This window comes from Schistosoma mansoni, chromosome 1 (assembly GCF_000237925.1).
Source record: "Schistosoma mansoni strain Puerto Rico chromosome 1, complete genome".
Lineage (NCBI taxonomy): Eukaryota > Metazoa > Platyhelminthes > Trematoda > Strigeidida > Schistosomatidae > Schistosoma > Schistosoma mansoni.
In genome coordinates this window covers 32,370,530-32,381,046 of record NC_031495.1, presented here as the reverse complement: position 1 = coordinate 32,381,046, position 10,517 = coordinate 32,370,530, and positions in this window count along the sequence as shown.

Sequence of the window (10,517 nt, the reverse complement as noted above, 5' to 3'; positions counted from 1 at the left end):
TTATTGAAAACAGTATCATCCATTAATTATTAATCGTTTGATTACGTATTATATGTTTGTTATCGCTTAATTATATCTTTTACTAACTAAAGTCACATATTGATTTTATCGTGAGTTGTATTGTAAGCATATCCTGATTGCCGATATATTAACTATTAAAATTCTTTGCTTTATGTATGAAGATAGAATTAATTTTCTTTGTTTACACCCATCTCAGATAACTCCGTAATGAGCTCTTCTGGGGTTACTGCATGTTCTAATCCAAGATAAAAATAGGAGGTTGAGCGTGGGGTTAGCAACCCTATACCGTAAAAATCAACGTCTCTAAGAAAACGCTCAACACCTATTATTCTCAGGTGAGTACGAACAGAAAGATAATTCTATAGAATCGAAAACTTTTAATTTCGCCATTAGTTAACCACATAGAAAAGCTTACAAATATAAAGAAGACAAAACAAATAATACAGAAGGTTGTGGAAACAGTTTTTAATAATACTCAAAGTAATTTGCTGAAGATATTATGCTTATTTAATACAGAAAGAATTAAACTATCGAATTTTCGTAGTTCATTCTGATGGTAAATTTACATCACCTGATGGATCGTTGAAAAGCAGCAAATACCAAAGAAATTTTTAGCTCTAATTTGGGACTACTCAGCTTCTTTTTTTGACCTGTGTTACGCAGATTTCTTGATGAGTACAATGTTCTTATACTGCTAATTCAGTGGTTTGCATTTTTTTATTTATCACAACTCCCATTTGGTTTCACTAGTAAATATTTCATTCATGACTTAGTTAACTAACAAGAATGAAAAATAGATCCGAGCAAATTTTTCAATGCTAGTCGTTAGTGAAGAGATAGTTTTACTGAATAGGTTGGTTATGTAAAACTTTCGTACGACTTAAAAAAGGGAAACATTTATTAGTCGCAGCGAGTGCGTCAAACTGAAGCAGCAGTATGATAATGATTCTAAAATGTTAGCACTTAAGAGAACATTTTCAAAATTTCAAGTAAAACATTCATTCATATTCATTAAAGCATTTTGTTCAAAATGTTTCGGATTCTTAAACGACATTAATGTAAAATGGAAGAAGAAGTAATTATCACCAGTATCTAGTACTTGTTTAACTGGCGGTCACAGTGACTGATTACATCAACTTGGTTAAATTTTAGTTTATTTTAACGTAGCATTGTCATTCATAAGAACAAACATATTATATATGCTTTCTATAAGACAATATTTTACCATAACTTTATTGAGTATTTCTTTGATAACTTTTCGTCAGTACGGCACAAAAACGCTTCATTATGAAATCTAATGAGTGTGAGTACATCTAAATGATCTTTAAACAAAGATGAAAACAAATTATATACCATGTTATGTGTAGTAATTATATAACTATCAGAAGGGGTTTTGTGGAGATTTAGTATTTCCATAGTTGAAAGCGTGAGTCAATTGAAGCTAGACCATCATGTAAAACCTGGAAGCACTGGACGGCCGTTTCGTCCTATTATGCGCATCCACGATCCCGCCTCACGAGCGATATTCGAACCCAGGACCTACCAGTCTCGCGCCATAGCACTTAACCGATAGACCACTGAGCCGGCCGGCATCCGACGGTGTTAATGTCTAACTTCAACTGATCTACGAAGTTGAGCAATCGTTCATCAATTGTCTTCAGTGAGTTCCTATCTCACAACAGACCTGGTTTGAACTCCACCGGTCCCTGCTTCTCACTAGAACTCCTGGATGTACTTCTCGAAGTCAATTATATAACTGTTTATTGATTAGATTTTTCAATACATTATTCTATTTAACTTTTTTTTCTCTAATGACATTAACTTACTTAACTTGTAGCATAAATTACATTATTTTACTACATCTATTAACATTTACAATATGTGTATAAATCAAAAAGTGCATAGAGCACATGAATGTGCAAATGTTTCTTACTTAACACATTTTCTATGTTTATATGAATACTTAACTAAAGTTATTATAACAATTACCAATATATTCTTGTAATGTATACGAATCTTCGTACTATACCTAGTGACTTACAAGTTCCGGAATACATTGTTAAATCATCTGACTATATGTATATATATATCGAAATCCTCTTCCTTTTCAACTGTCATGTGTTAAAAAACATATTTCTCAGTAGGGAGTTAATGTAACTATGAAAACAGTAAAATAAAATTAATACATCAACCAGAATATTAACAGTTTAATAAAAATTATAATAATAAATAGTTTGTTGTAAACTGTAACTAAATAATCTCACGAAGTAGCTATTTTTAAAATATTTCGTCTTAAATGGTTAATTTAAAAATATGAGCAAACTGAATAGTTTTATATGTGATAATGGATAGTGCCTAGGAGTGGAATCCAGTTTGACGCGCGTTTCGTCCTATTTGAGACTTGTCAACTGGATGTACCTGCATCTCAGAGTTGATGTTCACTCTAGGATGCGCGTCCTGGATTTCACTGCTAGCCGCTATCCATCATTGCATATAAAGCTTCTGACTTCAGGCAATATCAAGGCAGTCCGCACAGGATGCACATACGCCAACAAGAGACTGATCAATTGCAGTCCTAAATGGCAATGGGAAGATACAAGTAAACAACACCGAGTGAATAAGGCTAAATAGTTTTTCATAAAATTGAATTTTAAACAAAATCACACGTTCTGTGCACCCAAATGCCCTGGTACGGCCGAGAGTGGGGAGAGTCCACTCTCCCTCTCCAAATGCTCTCACATAGCCACGCGTATATAGCCTCTGACAGGGACGTCCTACTCTCTGCCGTCTCGTGGTACCGGTGTTGTTTACGAAATTGAGAGGATGAAGAACAAATGTCCGGCGCTTTAACAGGGTTGGTGGACACAGAAAGTCCACCTAGGGGAGTTGGAAAAGCCTGATTCCGAACCAATGGTGCACATGGGCTCCAGTATACTGAGGGAACAAATGGCGTATGAACCTATCGTTGGTCACCGGCTACCATGGGACTGTGTCTCCTCACGATGCTTCACTGCCTTGTGAATCAGACCTTTAGGTCAAAGGCTCGGGCTGTGGCCCTCCAAGAAAACCACCTGCTTCAGTTTGGGCATCCGGTCAGTTTCACAGCCCTCACACAAATCTCATTTGATTTGTGTGCACATATATATCTGGTGTCCCTTTGTACCAGTATTTATATGTTTAAATAAAATAAAAAAACAAGTTCTCTTAAAAACTCATCATAATTATCGAATAAAAAATACTCTACTACTTTATCGAATACGAAACGTTATGGGTTTAAATTATCATGACTGAAATAATTTATATGCTGATTCATGTAAATAATATACGTATTAGTTCATACTGATATTATACAAGTTTATAAGTTACCTATTTATCACTTGTTATAATAACACTATAAGGTTTTAAAAAAACGATTAAGATAATCGCTTTATTTATTTTTACATAATTCTATTGAGTAGAGAATGATCAAAAGCAATAGGGTAATGTATTACTAATGTTTTGGAGAAACTGAAAAAAATATAGCAATATGTACTTTAGCAGAAGTAGTTCTTTTTTGATTTTCTTTAACAGTAGGGATTATTAGCATTTTTGATGCCTATTACATATATACTGAATAACGTATTGTGAAACGTTTGCATCTCGTTTGCGTGCATACATTTTAATATGCTTGAGCTGCATTTTGTAAGTAGATTAGTAAAGAAAAAGCATATTAACATCTGCTTTGGTTTCTCTTCGTCTTTGTGGCTTTTATCATGAAGATAAATTATATAGTTCTTCAAAAAAATGTGTGAGTAAATAATTCTGATAACGGAAGTAGATTACTGTAATAAATAAATAGTTGAGTAATAAATTGTCTAAGTAAGCTATTCATGATGCGTAGTTCCACTGAAAGGTGTGTTATATGTACTCCGTTTTGTGTCACTGAGTTATTTGTGCTTTGTTTTACACTAAAATGGTGCCATAAAAAAGTGATCTATGTTTTGTATCATTACTTCTTGAAGTAACATAACTAGTCTGACAATTTAATGAATCACAATGCTTTATCGAATTCCAAGCATCAAAATTTAGTTATAAGGAGGATAATTGAGAGAATTTTGTGATACATACAGATTACACAAATAAAAGTATTTTTTTAAGTAAATTATTGAGGGCCCAATAGTTAAATGTTCAAATTTCTGACTACAGATTAAGTCAACTTTGAGGTAGACACGATCAATTAAGCGACTAATAGTAAGGCTGGCAGAATGAATATATGCGTTAGGCAGTAAACAATGCTCAAGCGTACATAATAGAGGTACAATAGTATAGATAGGTTGTTATTATAGGAATGAGTCTGTCCGTTAAATAAGTTAACAAAAGGGCTTAACCAAATTAGATGTGAACGTACTCAATTGTACATGAGCTGACATACAGCACATAAGACGGGAAATGTCTACCTAGGTAATTGGCTTATTAGGTTTGGTAGCACCACTGAATGGCCGAAAAACATTTGTTATGGTTTTATGGTACAATAGATTACTAAGATTATTTTGTATAACTTATGGATTAACATGTCAGCTTGTGTTTCATTTTCAAATCTTGCTGACTTCATATCTACGGACAGAAAATAATTTTGGTAATAATAGATAAACCGCTGAGGAGTCCCACAATAGGACGAAACGGCGTCCAGTGCCTCCAGGTTTTCCATGGTTGTCTAGCTTCAACTGACTCATGATCTCAGCTATATAAAATGATAAAATTGTTTATAAACATTTTGAAATACCTGGTTTTTCTTAAATATACTCACTCAGTGGTCTTATTTTGAGGTTATGTAGTTTCTTTTTTAATTGTACTTTGTACTATTGAGGTATTAAACAAGAGGAATATCTATATTATTTAGTTTATATTCCTTTATTACTTAAAAAATAGATTTTTATAAACTCATTTGTTTTTGATGAGGTTTCGTTCTCTGAACTGGATGGTTTGGATGTGGAGCATTCATCGTCCTTCTGAACGACGTCACCAGCACAAACTTTGGGGTAAAACACTTAAAAAAGATAGTTTAGTTTTACAACCTTCATTGTTTAACTCTATAGCTGAATAGATTGTTCAGCACACAGAACAAATCATCTTCAAAATACTTCCTTTGAACTATAATTATTCTTCATCTCAAAGTATATTATTAAACAATTAATTATTTTTACATGGGTTGGAGAATGCTGGTCAGCGGCCTATGCTCCATTGAGAGTAACAGGCGTAAGTAAGTAAGTAAGTAATTCTAACATAGAACAAATATTATTATCCATAAATGAACAGTGAAATATAAATTACATAATAAACTGGTATGTTTCATTCTAATAGTAAATTAATACATAACTTTCAATCAATTAGTTGATCCGGTTATTCACTCTTTTATATAAAACTGTGGTGTTTATATGAATCAATGATTTCTTTGTATTGATGACTGTTTTGATTTTGAATTCCAAATACAGTACATTCGTTCGTGCTCATCTAATACTTCTTGAATAAATTGTGTTATTTCTGGGATTACTAGTTCATACTATAATTCAAATACTTCTAATTATTACAAAAACTAAGATTAATTCGAATAAAAGTCTATTCCTTTAAAGTGGTTCAGTGAAATACTGTATGCCTTAGGTACGGTGAACTTTTAATTTCATTATAACGAAATCCTAATTTTGTTATAATCTTTCTAACTTCATTTATCATAATTATTGAGGTTAATTAAATAAGAAACGCAACAAATCTTCATACATTAAACCAATTAATATCTCATTAACCTACGTTATTTTCTGTATACTCAAAGAGGGAAAACGAACAATTAACACACTTTAAAATGTATGTCGTAATCAGTAAACAGTGATTTTAAAACATGCTTTTATTGTTATTCTGTTTTAATTAGATCCACTTGTCAAGTTTTTTTCCCACATATTCCTCAAGACGTTTTCTATAACAGATGGTATCATTTCATCCCAAGAGGTGAGGGGTTTTAAGAGACACTAGTATAAAAATTGATCTCTGTAGACAGTCTCAGCAAGATCCAAGAAAAAAATAACGGGAAATAAATGTACATTTTTATAATATCATTTGAGTATCAAAGAGTTGTTTTTCGGTAAGCTAAGTTCTATGTATGAGGATTCAAGAGTTGTTATTTCTTGTAATTTATTTCCATACAACTGTTAAAATACTGACTTCAATCAGGTGATTTTAAACCATTTTCAGTGGAATAACTAACCAAACACCCATAATGTGGGTAGTGCGAATTTGTTTGACATAATTATTCATTGGTCATTCTATACAGTACCTACATATGCATTTGCTAATTTAACAGTATTTCCTAGGCAATAGGGATTACAATTAGTTAACAAAAATAGTCACTAAAACCCAACTTCATGTTCTTCACAAAATTTCCAGTAAACCAGTCTAAAGATATTTATGTATTTACTTTTTAAAAACAACAGGTGAAAATCTTGGATGGAAATGACAATTTACATGAATTTTCAGTATAGTATATTGCACTACTTTTTATTATTTTAGGTTTTTGCCTTACGACAGGTATAATTCCAATGCAAACTACGCCATTTTGATCAATATTGACTTGTATATATCGGGTTTTATGTATGCTTACATTCATAAATTTATTTGTTGAAGTATACATGTGACTAACTGATGATAAGCTTTTCAGTAGCCTTAGATACACTTGTAATCGAAGCAATTGATTTATGGTTTACAAATTAACGTTTGAAGTGGCAGTTGAAAAACCCATTTAACACAAGGAACTATGGGTTTACTGGTTTCATCAAATACACATTAATTTATGAAGTGGATATTTTTATGAACAAAAGAAACATTAGCACCTTCAACAGGTTAAACTATAAAAATTCTTCATGATAACAGTGACTTTTTTGTTTCACTTAATACTTACCTGTAATTATAATAATATCGTCTACAAAATTCTTAAACCAACAGAGACGCTTATCATCTATCAAATAAGATGTAACTTATGTAAGTACTTTTTTAACTTGGCTTCAAATCGGTATTATCATTACTTGTTACCTTTATATTGTACCTCGCAAATTTCTTCAACCTAAATTATTCTCAGTATCGTTTTATTGATTTCCCCCAATGTCATTAGTTTACTAATGATTAGACAAGAATACTTTAATTCAATTAGTTTTTCTGATTGACTTAATAAAAATTATCAGTATAGGGGAGTCGTGGTGATTATTGAATATTTTCGACAAAACAAACTGACCTAAGTTAGGCATCCACCTGAAACCAGGAGGCACTGGGTAGATGTTTTGTTCTAGTATGGAAATCTCCAGTGAAGCGCACTCACAATTCATATGGGGATCGAACTCAGGACCTTTGGTTTCTTGACGAGCGCTTGACCTCTGGATCATCAAGTCATCCAATTTTATCAGAACGAAAATCAGATTTTTGCAACGGGTTTCGGTAACCAATATTTAATCACCAAAAATATAGTAAAAATTGTAGAATAGGCGTATAATTTTCAAATGTTGGAATTCATTTAAATAACGAATGTTAACGATGACTGATCGTCTTTATTATTTGTTATATTTCAGTCCTAGGTAAACAAACCACGATGATATCAAAATAAATTATTGCTTATCAGTTGATAGGCAGTTAGCATAGAATATAGGGGCAGTTCTTGTCAATTACTGAACTACAAAATATTTGTGTAGTCACAGAGTTGACAAATATGTGCATCAACCCATTCGGATGATAAAACTATAGAGCTTTTAATGAAGATATTTTAAATTACACAGACAGTTTTTATCATTGAATAAGAATTTTAGTTCGATATTATCTAAGACAAATGTTATCACAACAATCGTGATGGGTGATGCAATAGAATAATATGGATAAGGAAACATGATACATTTTGTTTACCACCTTTTTACATATGAATTTCCTTCTGTTCCAGAATTCTCAACTTACTTTCATAAAATTTAATTGTTGTTATGTTTATTCTCGTAGAGTTCATTTCAGAAGTAGAAAAGCTATACCATAATATTCAAAAACTAAATGCATACCTGATAATGTTCAGTTTTTCATTCATTATTAAATTTTATGACTGAAGTCTCAAAAATGGAGTAAAAATGTTAATTTTCATAAAGCCTTTGTTTTAATGGCGCACTTTTCAAGTAAACTTTGCATAAGTACTTTCAATGATTAGAAGTATTGTGTAAATCATAAGACTGATAAGAAATATCATTTTAGCGGTTAATTAATTACAAACACATTAATAGTGATATGTTTATTGCATTATAAATCAGGAAACGTTTTAATTGTATCTAAATGAATACCTAGAACCAATATAAACCAAAAGGCTACTATAAATATTCTGTTGTAATTGTAATGCTGTACTTTAGTTGTTAACTATATTCTTTTGAATAAGGTTTTTTTCTAAAAATGAATTGTTCATCTGATAACTTTTTCTGTCTGATTACAGTTTTAAAAAACCCAAGGCCATAACAATGTTTCGTAAAAACGTGCCTTTTTCATTTCTTACCTAATTGCATTTCAAAGCATACTGTAAAACAAAATAGGTGAAAATGTTTAACGATCATGTTATATTTGCACATCTTTGTGGATCTATAAATATCAGAGCGAAAGTCAAGAAATGGTTTACTAAATAATTATAAAAGATAATATCTAGATCCATTCATCATTAAACATTGTACAATAAGAAGATACATGTTTGTGTGTAAGTTCGGAAAAATCCTAATTTTGTAAAAACTGATCCAATCCTTAGTGTTACGAATAAGAAAAATACATAAAACAGTTAATCATGGATGAACTTTAATGGATTAGATTACACTCATAAGCATGAATAACGTGATTTATTCATGGGAGAAATTGGTTATTCAATTGAATCCTTATTTGGTAAGTATTTGCTTAATGTGTGAAGTTACGGCAAAGTGAAATATCCATTAACTATGCCCTCCTTATAAGATAGATAGATCGTTGAACCCACTAATAATGAGTCCTTGAGAAGGTCGAGAAAATTTGTTGCTAAGGTGGATGATTTGGGTGGAGTTTTGTTTTTTGATCTGTCATTACAGGTCAACAATAACCAAACAAGATCGAGGTTGACAGAACAAGCCAAAAATCGTATGTGAGGAAATTCAAACACTTCACTTTTACGTAAAGTTTGTGCTGATAAGATTGTTCAGAATCACAATAAAAACTCCATGACCAAACCATCCATCTCAGAGTACAAGACTACCGAAATGACAAGTCCACTTTACACTAAGAAAACCAATGAAAATTACATAATGAATAACACTACTGACCATCAGTCACAATTGAATATTTTAACACTTATTGGCTGACAATGACCTGCTATCCTTAATGCCTATTAGGGCACAAAAGCAGCTCAAAAACTCACACAAAAATCTGTGTCAGTTATAAAACCACAATGCACCATAAATAAAAAAATCACAATTTCTATGTGACTAAGTAACATGTACATGATTAGTTAATTGTAATTTACGAATGGTAAGAAATATATCGATAGCTAATAACTAAAAGAAAGCTTGTATATGGGATCATATAAATATACCGTAAACCAATTATTAAGTGAATGCACAATGAAAATATATATTGTAATTCGCCTTTGGACAGTTATCAGTCCCATCTTTTCCATTTATTCGTTCATATTCAACAGTGGAATCTGAAGAATCAAACTAGAGCATAGTGAATTCCCAGTGTTTCTTTAGATTTCATTGAATCGTTAACTGATTTCAGTTGATAATGAAATATTTCTTCAACATTTATTCCAAAAATCATTTTGTACATCTGCCTATAAGTTTATTCATTGTTACATACCAGCTAAGAAAAGACGGAATTACTAAAATGTTAAAACTGGATTATTTCCTGATGTCAACTTTATACTCACCATGTGACTAATTCAATTAAACAATGGAATAATGAAAAAACAGAGCAAATCTAAACTCTTATGTATTACTCAGAAACAACTTTGTATTATAGATTTGAAGGGGTTTTGTGGAGACTTCAGTATTTTTCATAGTTGAAATCATGAGTCAATTGAAGCTAGACCACCATGGAAAACCTGGAAGCACTGGACGGCCGTTTTAGCCTATTATGGGACTCCTCAGCAGTGCTCACTAGTGACTGACATCAAGGGATCTTTCCTTGAGTTCTAGTGGGAAGCAGTGGCCAGTGGAGTCCAAGTCTGTGGTAGAAATATCAACTCACTGAAGACAATTAGTGAACGGTTGCTCAAACCTCGTGGATTGGTTGAAGTTAGACATTAACACCGTTGGATGCCGGCCGGCTCAGTGGTTTATCGATTAAGTGCTCCGGCGCGAGACTGGTAGGTGCCGGGTTCGAATCTCATGAGTGCGGGATCGTGGATGAGCACTGCTGAGGAGTCCCGTAATAGGACGAAACGGCCGTCCAGTGCTCCCAGGTTTTCGATGGTGGTCTAGCTTCAATTGACTCATGAT